Here is a 14,739-nt window from a genome sequence, read left to right on the forward strand (position 1 = left end):
CAACACCCCACATGTGCACACACTTCCTCAGGCTCCCTCACACACTCAATGCATGCCCTTCTCGTGTGGTTTCTCACACTCATTCTCTCACACACCATGACACCTGCCACAAGCCCACACATAACGTTCTTTCATTGCAGAATGGTTCAAAATGTATCAATCCATTTCCTCCCCAAATAGACGCCTATCGACCAGTAAGCCCTGAAGTTCGTCATTGACTGAGGAGGAATCCTTGCTTGTAAAAATTAGCCTGTCCCTGCATACTGGGAGAAACATGTAGTTGAGCTAAAGGCATACACCTTCAGCAACAGAGAGATAATACATGAAATATGGGGATGACAGATAATGGGGAAAACATTTTTATGTGTATGAAAAATAGGTATGTGGGAGGTTGTTAGTAAAGGAATATAAACAATGCGGCTCACATTTACATTTAGTCATTTAGCAGACGCTCTTATCCAGAGCGACTTACAGTAAGTACAGGGACATTCCCCCCGAGGCAAGTAGGGTGAAGTGCCTTGCCCAAGGACACAACGTAATTTGGCACGGCCGGGAATCGAACTGGCAACCTTCAGATTACTAGCCCAATTCCCTAACCGCTCAGCCACCTGACTCCCAGCTTACATTATAGAATCACTGTATAGACCGTACAGTATAGAATATGGATGTGTGGATGTGTGTGTACAACCCCCCCCCCCCCCCCCCTTGTCTCCTCTAGAATGACAGCTGTCTCTATTAGGCTGTCCTCCACAACTCCCCCCCCCACACACACACACATGCACACCAACATCATCATTTTTCCTGGTGTGGAGTCCAGCTTAAGCCTTGCTCAATCATAAATCCAAATTGAGAGAGAGAGAGCGAGAGAGAGAGTTGTCAAATCACCGAAGGGCATGCAAAATATGAAGTAAATAAGTAATCGAAGGCAAAGACAACATGGTGGTTGGCCAATCAAATCAGAGCAAAATGTTACGGTCACATGTCGCCGAAGCCTGTTTCTGGGACAAACACATTTGAACCAAACACCATTCATACATTCACACAGAGGCTAATGAGCTTGTTGTATGATGAAAACAAACGGGAAAAATAGCCGGAGAGAATTGTGGGGCAGTAGATGTGTAGGTGCCCTCCATGTGACCCCAGCATGTTCTTCTGAGAGGCTGGTAATAAACAGACAGGCCCTCAGACGCATCGATCAAACTCTGGGTTGGTTTATTGTTGGCCCTGGTAATTGCAAGTGGGACCAGATTAGGTCCTAATGCAGGGTGACAGGAACGCAGCGGGACACGTCAACACAGACAAAGCTGACGGACGTCACATAGCTGTGAGAGAGAGAGAGAGAGAGAGAGAGAGAGAGAGAGAGAGAGAGAGAGAGAGAGAGAGAGAGAGAGAGAGAGAGAGGGAGAGAGAGAGAGAGAGAGAGAGAGAGAGAGAGAGAGAGAGAGAGAGAGGGGGGGGGGTTGCTTGTTCAACACCATGTCTTCCCATATTTGATTATGTGATTGACAGGGTATCTGTTACTAAAGGAAATCCCAGTATTGAAATGAGATTTTGTGAATTCGTTTGCAAGAAATATGAGAAAGAAAGAAGGCAGAGAGAGGAGGAGAAAGAGAGAGCACTTGATTTCTTATTGATTTGTTGACACTGTGATTTACTCTAATTTAGTGGCAGTCTATTTAGATATTTATTTATTCATTTGATCCACTGATTTGTAAGTGCTAAAATGTGGTTTTAGGAGCAGACTCCTCTCTCTCCATCCTCCCTCTTTCCGCTCTCCACATATTCAGTAGAATATATTCTATAAAGTACTGTAAATAGTATGTAGATTATAAGGACCTTATATAGGTTGTAAACTTGATATAGAGTATTATGTATCATGATGTATAATATATAATATGAGGATTTTATAGTAGAGTTAAAGTAAGATGAATACATGTGGGCTATTTATAATGCATTATATGATGTACTTTATCCTATATGGAGTTAGGCATGAAAGGGTTAACTAAAGTTCGGGAGGAAGGTGGCACACCAAGACTCCTCCTTCTCCAATCAACTAATATGCATCAGCCCCGAAAATCCCCCTATTGTGATGTCACAATAGGGAAGGTTACCTCCCCTTTCTCTGCTTTGCCCGCACAGAGAATTTGGCCCATCAATGAAAAAATGAGCTACAACCGTGCGATCGTGACATTGTTTTTTCCTCGAGACATCATGGCTTGCAAATGACCGAAACATGGCAGTTAGCCCCGCCTCTTTCTTCCTCATAGCATTTAAAGCAACAAACACAGAAACAGCACGTCCTGAGGAAAGCTCATTGTGGGACTGCTCGTAGTGGCTGTAATTCTGCACCAAGGCTAAATTTCGGGAAAGAGACTTAACCCTTGTGTTATCTTCGGGTCATCCTGACCCATCAGTCATTTTGACCCACCATCGTATTGCGACAACTTTACCGCATACAAAAACAAAGTGAAGCATTTTCCTTTAACCGTTGGGCTGTCTCAGACCCCCCACATTGCGAAGGTTAAAATAAATAATTTTAATTTGTTTTTGTATTGGGTAAAATTGGGTAAACACAACGGTGGTTCGTTATTAACCTTTGGGTCATGTGACCCGAAGGCAGCACAAGGGTTAAGATACAGCATTAGGTGACCACTAAGGCCTATATAAAAGCATCCAAAAACAGCATGTCATGGGACCTTTAATTAAATAAAGATTTACTGAATTCAATGTTGAGAATATTTTGAGAAAGACAAACCCAGTGTTTTCCTATTTGGGGGTGTACCCACACTAGGAGGAGCACAGATCTGCTAAGAGTTAGGCCGTGTCTGGTGTTCTCTCCCCTCAAGTTCAGGCATCGTCACAGAGCTCGGAGGGCTGACAGTTGCCGTCATTAACAGTGTTTACTCAGGTTTGGTGTTGTCACTCAGGAGCCCCAGAACCTTCTTCTCCATGACAACAGCAACACAACTGGCAGGGAAAGCACTGTGGTCTGAGACCTCTGGACGGATGGATGTGCACAAGGATGCGTAAAATTGCCTCGAAAATTGGATTTCTTATCCTGCTTCTCCACGGATGGAGACTGGAAATAAATACATCGATAATTATAGAAAACAACTGCAACAGGAAACCGAAGAGGAGAATGAAGGTGGAGGGAGAGGGATGGGAAGGAAAACGCCCAGGTTCCTGTCAGAAAAGCGCTGACTCGTGGGGCAACCAGTCTTTCTCTCTCGCTCTCTCTCTCTCTCTCTCTCTCTCTCTCTCTCTCTCTCTCTCTCTCTGTCTCTCTCTCTCCTCTTCCACACCCCATTACCTCCATGGCTGCACCTGCCCCTCACAGGAAGTGTGGAAGAATCGGGAGATGGAGGGATTGGGTGAAGGTTGACACATACACAGTACACATAACACACACACACATTCACATACACACACACCATCCTCTCAAGGCAAGCTGTTACTGCCGTGATGGAGCGTCAAGGTGGTGAGGTTCCGGTTCGAGAGACATGGTTTGCAGACAGAGTCACATGAGAGGAGGATGGAGAGGGAGAGGAGGAGAGAGGGAGGAATGGAATGATAATGGGATCTGCAGGGAAGGCAAAAGTCACGATAAACATATCCATCCTCATCGGTGTGATAACACACCTGTCACAGAGCGGCACAGGCAAGACATGGCTCTCCAGCCCCCCGTCTGTCGTCCTCCTGCTTACACACATCTGCACACTTTACCAAATGTCACACCGGCATGCAAACGAACCCACGTTGAACATGTTCAGACACATCCCGTGGCTTCATGTTCCCTCACACAGGCAGTACGTACTGTACATGGCATGAGCTCTCCCCTCCTGTCTTGGGGTATTTTTCTAACAAGGGTTTCCTGTGCATTCATCCCGTACTCTGTGACCATCCCCTACCCATGAGAAATGCTGAGGGAAGCACAGGCAGGATTAGCATGTTAGCCGAGGGCTTAGAAAAAAGCACTTTACTGAGCAACTTTAGCGGCCATCGCTAACACCCCCCCCCCCTGAGCGCTGAACTCTGTGTAATTGTTTGAGTGTGTGTCTGCATTTTCGTCTCTGGGAAAGTGTACGTTTGTGTCCGTGTTTGTTCATGTGTGGTTGTGTGTTGGTGGTCATGTGTCGAAAGTTCCAGTATCAACCGGAACTGGACATGTTAGATCCAGCACCTAGACACACAGGACACAAGCCACAGATCCAGCTTACCTTACACAGGTGACTAACCTCTCACATCTGTTCTGGCATCCACCAGAGACACAAGCCCTAGTACTTATCCGAAAGTTTGAGTCATTTTGTGTTGGTAATGTTAGAGAACAGAAACACAATGTAGAGTAAAAAGAAACACTCAAAATCGAAACCACGACAAACCTTCCAGAGAGTTCTGCTCAAGACATGAGTGTCTTTTTGGCCGCCGGTCTGTCTGCTGTGTGTGCGCTCAACCCTCTCACAGACAAAGAGAGGAGAAAGAGGGCAAGTAGGGGGTGGAGGGAGAGTCAGGTGGAGCGATCGATGGCTCCTTCTGGCAAATCTCCATCACCTTTGCCGGTAAAAAGACAATGGATTTGAAACTGTGGTGTTGGTGCCAGGGTTCCAAAGGCCAGGCCTTGCCTCATCAACTCACACCTGAGAGAGGAGAGGAAGGGTGGCACAGACCATAGTGTGGCGAGAGGGAGGGGAAAAAGAGGTATAGAAATAGAAAGGGAGGGAGAGAAGGAAAAGCAAGGGTAGAGGAGGGAAACAGGGAGGAGGGGTTTGGTGGGTATCAGTGGGGTCGGACAAATAACATTTATTTCATATAACACTTCCATTGTACTGGACATACAGACACACATATTTTCTCTAAGGCAGGCCAAGATAAAAGACAAGGGAGAGGGAAAGAGAGGGAAAGATAGAGACAGAGAGATGAAGAAAGACTTGTTGCCCCCTAAGGACAACACAAGCTCGTCCCTCCAGGTGCTGCACCTGACAGCCAGTATAGATTCAGTCTCCCCATGTTTGGACTAGCTGCTTTAGTAATTGGACATCCATTGCTACCAGCATCCAACTTCCAAAGGTGTGTGTGTGTGTGTGGGGGGGGGGGGGACCTCGGGGGATGGGGGGTGGTAGAGAACACACGCAGGGCCTGCAGGGTGGTTACCCTCTGGCATCGACCTGGACCAGGTGTCAGAGCTCACCTGCTGCTCTGTCTACAGGTGCAGAAAAGCTGCTGGCATGGACTTGGCCAGACACACACACATACACAGACACACTCTCACACAGACACACTGACAGAGAGGAGGACACCTGCTAGGAGCTGTGGGACTGTACACTCTCACAGATGCATTCGCTCATTAAACACACTCGCACACATAGATACACATGGAAATACACACAGCTATAGACACATATCCACCCACCCACAAGTAACTCTCATTCTCTCTTTCATTTTCTCTCATACTCTCTCTCTCTCATACTCTCTCTTCCTGCCTGAAGCCAAATCTGGGATCCATCTGTAGGGCTGGGTTGTGGATGGCAGGCCTAGGGAGAGTTGCAGGTAGATAGGGTTGTCCATCACAGCTGTTGTGGACTGTGGAGGACCTACACACCCACAACAGTCCTATAGTTGTGTTAATGAGATTAGTACATCCAAACGAGGCTCAGTGCTCAGGTCCATGGATGAGCCCTTGTGCTTTTTTTCTCTGTGTTCACTCATGTCTTCTCCCTCCCCCTTCTCCCCATTCATATCAATTTTTTTCTCCGATTCAAATTCCTCCTCCAAACTCCAAATGGGCGCTCGGTCTACAAGAGCCCAGGGTATCCATGGCAATAGGCGCCTATATTGTGCATGTGCTACATGCTGATATGAGTGTGGGGTAGCCACGGCGATAAGCGACGCCGCCTATGCTCTCATTCATCTTGTTGAACGAGTGTCAGTGGGAACAGATGTACCTGGCTGCTTGGCTCACAGTGCGGAACCGATAGCGCAGCCCATAAAAGCCATAAAGAGAAGGAGAAAATATGGCGTGGGCCCAAATCCCCTTCGGAATCCCAGTGCTGTGTACGCTGTCTGTTCAGCACATGGTTTGGAGTGACATATTAGTCAAGCAGGCCAGAAATGGGATTCACACGGAATTGAACGGAGGATGTGCGAGGGTAGAGATGAGTTTGGGTGTCAGCGTGGAAGGATCTACCCGAGATGGACACGCGAAAAGGGGTAAAGGTGCAAGTGAGAGCGTGGGTATGAACGCATGCTCTTGCTAATATGCTCACATGCACACACACCCGCATGCACATGTACACACACGAACACACACATCCACCCACACACACACAACCACACACACAACCACAAACACAACCACACACACCCGCATGTACACGTACACACAGGCAAACACACACAGGGGTGCTAGAAGGCCTGATTGATGGGGTGAAAGGAGAGAATTGAAGACCAGGCAGATGATGGTTTCTCCAGCTGAGACAGAAACAACCGGAAAAGTCAGTCAGAATTTACAGAGCACCTATGGGAGTTGGGAACTGTGTGAAGCAGCACCATGGTACTGTACACACACAGAGCGACGCTCTATCACCTCACAGCACCATGGTACTGTACACACACAGAGCGACGCTCTATCACCTCACAGCACCATGGTACTGTACACACACAGAGCGACGCTCTATCACCTTACAGCACCATGGTACTGTACACACAGAGCGACGCTCTATCACCTCACAGCACCATGGTACTGTACACACACAGAGCGACGCTCTATCACCTCACAGCACCATGGTACTGTACACACACAGAGCGACGCTCTATCACCTCACAGCACCATGGTACTGTACACACACAGAGCGACGCTCTATCACCACACAGCACCATGGTACTGTACACACACAGAGCGACGCTCTATCACCTCACTGAACCATGGTACTGTACACACACAGAGCGACGCTCTATCAACACACAGCACCATGGTACCGTACACACACAGAGCGACGCTCTATCACGACACAGCACCATGGTACCGTACACACACAGAGCGACGCTCTATCACCTCACAGCACCATGGTACTGTACACACACAGAGCGACGCTCTATCACCTCACTGCACCATGGTACTGTACACACACAGAGCGACGCTCTATCACCTCACAGCACCATGGTACTGTACACACTGCAACATGACTCATTACAACAATAGAGCTTTGTGTGCTCCAATGGCAGTGATGACCATTTGGTTTTGTTGGCGTCAGTCTTGACGTCAAACCCCATAGTAGTTGCTAGGTGCTCAGTTGTAAAGATCTCGGTACTGCTGAACTTGATTTTATAGCTAAAAGGATGCTTTTTTCAAGATACATTCAGTAGTTTTTCAAATGAACAAATCCTTTATTTAAAGCTTTGCTTTTGTATTTGCTAAATGAGGCTAAGTGGTCATTAAACTGTGCATTTATGAGGCCAGCAGGGACTTATTCTGTAAAGTGATACATAATAATAATATAATGATTTATGATATGTCAATGACAACTCCCAAGAATAACAATGGTAAGGAAGACGTTCATTAATTGTGGGCCTAGAGCGAGACTATTTTGTTTATGGTGAACATGTATTTATATTCACTGGCCAAACACCATCTGGGGCATGCTCTTCCTTACTCTTCCATGCTCTCTCTCTCTCTCTCTCTCTCTCTCTCTTTCTCTTTCTCTCTCGCTCTCTCTCTCTCTCACCCTCTCACTCTCTCTCTCTCTCTCTCTCTCTCTCTCTCTCTCTCTCTCTCACACACACACACACACACACACACACACACACACACACACACAACATGTAATCATGCACACACACACCTCTAGCTGGAAGCTCCAATTAGGACTTGGTGTCAGTCACTCTGTCCGTCCATCAATCCCTCCCTACATCCTTCCATCTCTCTCCTCCCTCCTGCTGTCAAACCCCTGCAGGCTGTAGGGGGAGCTGCTGGCTCCACAGCAGGGGAGAGAGCAGGTTGAATTGGGGACTGATTGCATTTCAAAAGCCTCTCCAAGTTGTAGCTGAACTGCACAGGCCACACAAGAGAAGGGGAAGTGGGTGGGGGAGTGGGGTGATGGGGGGCGGGGGGTGCCAGTTCCTAAGCTGGTCACGCTCTGGCCTTGTCCTTTTAATTATTCAACTGGCTGCCCCTAAATGATATATTTGTGTAACAGAAAGAAATTTATAGAGAGAGAGAGAGAGAGAGAGGGCGGGGGGGGGCAAAGAGAGATAGAAATGGAGCAATGGAAAGAAAGAGAGTGTGCGAGTGTGTGTATGTGTGTGTGTGTGTGCGCGCTTTAAGAACAGTGACTGTGACGTGGGGCTGTTTGTGTCTGTGCATGTGTGTGTGTGTGTGTGTGTGGTGTGTTGTGTAACTCTCCCATCACTGAAATTGGCTGAGACAGTCTCAGACAGCACACATCAAAATATTGAATATCACCCATGGTGTCCTCCCCTCCCATCACCCTCCCTCTCTCCCTTCCTCCTCCCCTCCCTCCCTCTCTCCCTTCCTCCTCCCCTCCCTCCCTCTCTCCTTTCCTCCTCCCCTCCCTCCCTCTCTCCCTTCCTCCTCCCCTCCCTCTCTCCGATGCTCCTTCACGTCAGACACACAAACTCAATCTGCTCCTAATGATTGCTTTATTGACGAGGCGGGGCCCTATTCGCTCACGCAACCTGCCGACGACTTGGGGCCAAATAAACCACAGTCGGGATATAAGCACAGAGAACCAAGCGGGTGAAACAGAGGAGTGGAAGAAAAATGGCTCAAACTGATTTCAGTTTCTCCAAGATTTATGGTAAAACATTGTATCTGTCCTTCTAATAAAGTGATTCTGGGCTGTGGATGTCAGCCACACACAAACGCTCTGAAATCTGCTGCCCTCTCTGGTTCACTTGATGAATGTATATATAATATTAAATGATTCTAGCCAAAACAGATACATAACATTTGATTATTTCTTATACCGGCAACCAAAATGATTCAAAGCAATCTTCATTGGGGAAATTCATAAATTAGTTAATTGTGCATTGAATTTGAACTGGAGTATTTGAAAGAAAAAATAAATCTGGAGAGTGAGTAGTTAATGTGCTTCCTGGAACACAGACACTGGCGTCCGACACAACAAGTAGCAGACACCCCAGAGAGTAGCAAGATGGAGGTAGCAGACTGGAACTAAAACACTCTTACTCATCTCTGCATGATGTGGAAAATAAATGGCAAACAGCCCATGTGCCCTTTTAGGTGAGTCAACCATATCCGACAAGGTTTATATTAACATTCATTTTGTGTTGTTTGGAAGAGAAAAAAAAGGAGGTTCTTATTTGAAAGTGAATCAAAAACGCATTTTCTGTCTGTTGAGTATAGAGGAAGTTCAGCCTTCCAGGGTTCAGTTTGACAGCTGAAGTCTGCAAAGAGGAAACAAGACAGTCAGGCTGTGGTGAAACTCTGGAGTGACATTGCAGCAAGAGTGTGTGGCGACTCATCAAGGTCATGGCCAGGAAACTCAGCACACAGCAAGAGTCAGGAGGTTGGTGTGTTGAGTACCCAGGAATTGGGCCTAATTTTTACCTTCCAAGATGAGATGCTAGTCTTTGTTTATACAGCATGTTGTTGTTGTGCATGTGCGTTGTGTCTACGTGTTCGGCTTCTGTCTGTGTTGTTGTTCTATTACAGATAATGTGTCTCTTACCAAACTAAAGCAGAGTACGCAACCACTGATTACGATTCGTTCATGCAAAGATAACTCTTCAATTTCTCATCTTCAGACCCACAGTCAGCTATGAGCATGTTCGCTCAGCCTCACTTTGTTATTATGGAAATGACTTCTCACTTCTGTAAGACAGGCTAACTCAACCTCAGGGGACAGTAACTATATACGATATGTCTCTTCAATGTACCGGCAATTGGCTTTTTAGCACAACACCGTAGTGTATTTTCTGCTTTGAGATGCTGGGTTTAAGTTGAGGTCAGAGAGGCACGTCCAATGTTTGTAATCAGGCAGAAGGAGCCATGTCTGCTCGTGGATGGGTTAGCTGTGGCCTCGGGGCCACCTGACTGGTTGCTGGATATTGAGCAGGCCAGCAGGGCGGTATTACCTCTGCCTGCCACCAAGCTCTGACACGAGCAATGGCTAATCATACCACATGGATCAATAACCCTTCACTGAGAGATGGAGGGAGGGACGGAGGAGAGAGTGAGACACGGTGGAGAGAGAGAGACAGGGGAGGAGAAAAACTGGTGGGGATGAGGGAAAGGGGGAGAGAGAGGGAGAGAGGAAAAAAGAAAGTACATTTTTTTATGCTCTTTTATTGCTATGCTTTCATGTCTTCTGAATGAAGTAACACAGGTACAGCAACAAACGTGAAACAGAACCATTCGACCAGGTCATGTAAACTAACTCAAAGGGAAATTTTGCAGACAGAAGAAAAAGTTGCAGGAATGCAGCTGAATCTGCACAAATGCATTCATCCACATATACCTTCATTTAATCAGACACCGTTATTTATTTATTTACTTATTTATTTATTTGTGAGTCAATGAATTACTGGTATTGCCAGCAAGATTCCGTACAGCTTCATTAATTGCTGCAGCAATGCAGGTTGAAGTTAACCACACACACACACACACACACACACACACACACAGCCTCGGCTGTTTCTCTGTGGTTGTGTTTGTGTACCCTGACCTCAACCAAAGCAAATTACTTATAAGAACAAAACGCAAACAGGGGGAAAATCGGACTCCAAATTATGAATCCCATTCTTCTCTTTCTGGGAGGACACACCTTGTGAATGTGCTTATCCATGTTGAATATCTATTCATGATTGAATGTATTTGTGTGATCAAATGAATCAGTGTGAACATGGATTCCATCTGTTGAGGATCACAGTGGGATTCTAGCATCAATGATGGATTTCATTTCCTAAGAATTCCAGTGCCCAGTCTGACCCTGTGTTGTTCTTTGCATCTGACCATAAAAGACTTGAACTTGAATGGGTACATGTGAAAGCAATCTGCTGTGCATTCACTGTTCACTAGATAGACTGAACTACTGTGCATTAACTAGATAAACAATCAGTGTTCTTAAATATTTTACTTGATGCCCAGGACAGATCAAACTGTTTAGGAAAAATTACATAAAGCACATATATGCAAACACACACACACACTCCCACACATGCATACAATGACTGACTTCAGCGTTGACACAAAGCAAATAACCGCTGCCTATAGAATATGACAGGTAATAAATCATCCAGATATTATTATTAATCCCTTCTGCACGTCACATGTGAAACCCTGCGTGAATCATGTTTGACACAGAACAAACCAACGCAGCCGACCTGCTACACCTCACACAGCCTGTGACACAGTCTCCTCTCCGGGGGACATTGAGAAAGTCATGTAAATTGGAACTGTCATATAGAAAAGGTTTAGTGTAACATATATTGCTTATACTTGCTCACTTCCTGTACATTTGATGAAAACTAGCGGATGCATTCTCAGTGACTCCATCAAGGCACTGCTACGGTTAGCTAAAATGTATGGGTGGAAATAAAGAGGATGTCCTTATCTATTTACTGTGATTTTCTTAAAAACTGCCATGTTACAAGACTAGATATAAAATACAGAAAATAACTTGAGTACTGCATTAAGATGTACATTGTGGACCTGATAAAACCAAATCATTTGTATTAAAAATACATATTTATGGAATGGAGACTCTCCATTTAATGCAGTCACAGATCAGAGCCTTACCAATGAGAACATTAATGTCATCTCCAAAAACATAAATCCTTTGAAGATGATTGCCATGAGCACTGAGCATGTTTAGGGGTGCTGCTGATGATGAGTGTGTATGTGCATGTGTGTGCATGTGTGTGTGTGCTTTTTACTTCATAAAATGAAAGCCAAACCATTACAGTCCATTCTCTTTGTCCACGGGAGTGAGAGCCTTTCCAGACAGATTCATCAAGAATACGTAGGTTGGGAGAGTGGCCAGATGAAAGTAGAGGCAGAAAGTGGGCCGAAGATGAAAGGGGGCAATCACAGGACAAAGACAAGCTTAAGCCAAGATGAAGTCAAATTGGATCCAAAATGGCCTCCTTCAGCAAGCTCTCCAAACCCGCGAAAAATACATTAGGTCTGACTCATGTGTCTAGTGGAAATGGCAGAGCCAGAATGGACACCATTCCTTTCATCTTCAGGGTGCATCTAGTCTCACGCATACCCCCAGTTCTAAGGTCACTAAGGTCAAATAATATTGTTTTGAGTCACTGGTAAAGTGTATGTTTTATATTTTCTGTTCAAATTGGTGTTTGAGTCCTTTTCCAACACTTCTGAGTGTCAGTGGGCTCGCTAACCAGTTAGTGGGAGAAAAGGCTTTATAAGGACTGATTAAATCACGCAAATGATGACATGATTAAACTGTCACTTTGTCAGAGAAAGTAGGTGTAGTGAAAGAGAGAGAGAGGGGAGTGAGGGATGGAGAAAGGGAGAAAGGGAGGGAGCATGTTGAGCTAGATTCCATTTATTTTCACTGAGGCTCATTAATTCTGTTCTCCAGTGTTGTATGCCTCACCAAACCAGATAAACACATTGACAACAAGAGAAGAGAGGGACAGAGAAGAAGGGGAGAGGAGGGGAGAATCAAAATGGCTGAAGACAGGAGGATGAGAGAGTGAGAAAAGGTGTGTTCAAATCACTGTCCTCAAAGGCAGCATCCCTGCCAGTTAATTGATTTAGTTCAGATTTGGCTCAAGTTTACACAGCTCCAATTCAGTCATTTCTTGTCGTATCAAGGTGAAACTTTCCGGTGTCATGTCATCTTCAAGCCGGGTAATGTCAATATTTCAAAATGGAATTTCACTAACGAAGACATGGTTATTGAGACCATGTGAAAATGTACATAAATGCTTACCATTCAGCCATTTTGTGTTTCATTCCATGTTCTTTATCACCCTATAGGGAGACATGTATCCTACAAATGTTGGACCACAAGCTTATTGGAGCTAAGGATCATAAGAACACGATTTTTGTAGATTTTCCGAAATGTTCACAGTACAGGAACGTCTGACGTTATGGGTCCCAGACACTTCTTTGTTCCCCCTGAGAAATGTAGCATGTTTACCTCATGTCTCTCTCATTTACTTCATATCTCTACCATGTCAGTTTTAAAATAGTGTGCAATATTGAGGAGGAATCCACCATTGCTGCTTGCAACTATATTTACAATAGGTTTCTTCCTACCGGAGGAATCCTAAAAATATCACTAACAATAACAATAGGTTTCCTCCTGACAGAAGATCCTAAACAAAAATATACTTAAACTTAATTTAAATACATTGTGATGGAAATGTTTAACTCATATGAAGGGGCTTCCTGGAGTGCTATAGGTAGTTATCTTCTTAGAGTCAGGGCTTACTGGGAGAAGGGTGGACCTGTCCATTGTTCTGACTTTAATTGCCTCTGCTATAAATTTGATATCAGCCATTTATTCCTAATTAGCATACCAACAGGGGAGACCTGGCACAGCTACTAACGTGACACTTCTGTGTGTATATGTGTGTGTGTGTGTGTGTGTTTGTATGGCAGTTTTAAATTGTCTATTTGTATGCATATTAAACTTTAAACACCTGGAACTTTTTTTACACCTCACTGAACAGCACCTCACAGTACAGTGAGATAGATTCACCATCAGGATGCTGAACACTGTCAGGACTGATGCTAAGACAGGCTGATGGAGATGGGCCTTGTGAGGCAGAGAAAAAGAGAGAGAGAGAGAGAGAGAGAGAGAGAGAGAGAGAGAGAGAGAGGGAGAGAAAGAGAGGGAGACCTGTGTGGTGATCGACTCACCCTCCACATAGACATGTTCAGCTGAGCTGGATTGTGTATAACAGACTGGCTGTCCTCTCCCAGCTCTACACCAGTAGAACCCTGTCTGATGGGCCAGAGAGAGAGGGCATCTTGTTGCAAAGGGACTCTGTCACTGACCTTCTTCCAGAAAGTATATTATGTGGTGAGAATGTACAGAGGAACAGAAAGAGGGCAGAGAACATAGTGAACAGCAACATCTCAGGAAACCAAACCAACATTCCTATTTTACAAAGTATAAACTAACTGGGTCTAAGACCAGGTTTCTTTCTTCTCACTCTGGGTTCATGGGTCCCGTTCATTTGTTGTTATTTGTTTGCATCTCTCTAATATCTTCATAAATAAAAGGAGGACTTCATGATGCCATTTGACCTGCAGTACCACATAATGGACAGTAGATGCTGCAACAGCGCTAATGTGGAACCACAGCTGAAGATCTTTACCAACTGTGGTTGGACTGCGTTTATTTATTTTTTTCAAAATCATCTGCTGAATGGCAAAACCACAGACATCTTGGCTTTGTGCATGTCCAGGCAACAAGCCTGTGAACAAGGTGTCTGTCCTGACAGCTGGAGGAGATGGCCTGTGGGGAGGCATCTCTGAGCTCAAGGTAGTTGAGGAATCAAAGAGAGACTACTAAAATGCATCTTTGAACACAACATCGGCCAATCCACATAATATCAGTTGGTATAACTGGTTGGTTGTTTTATTTTTGTCTTCCTACAAGTCTTCCTTGTGCTTTTATCAACCTCTTAGTAGACTTACAGCTCCATAGTAAAAACCCATGCACAACACAGAGGCAAAATTAGCATCATAATCAACATTGAATCCTCATCAACATTGATACTGAA

This window comes from Osmerus eperlanus, chromosome 8 (assembly GCF_963692335.1).
Source record: "Osmerus eperlanus chromosome 8, fOsmEpe2.1, whole genome shotgun sequence".
NCBI classification, from domain to species: domain Eukaryota; kingdom Metazoa; phylum Chordata; class Actinopteri; order Osmeriformes; family Osmeridae; genus Osmerus; species Osmerus eperlanus.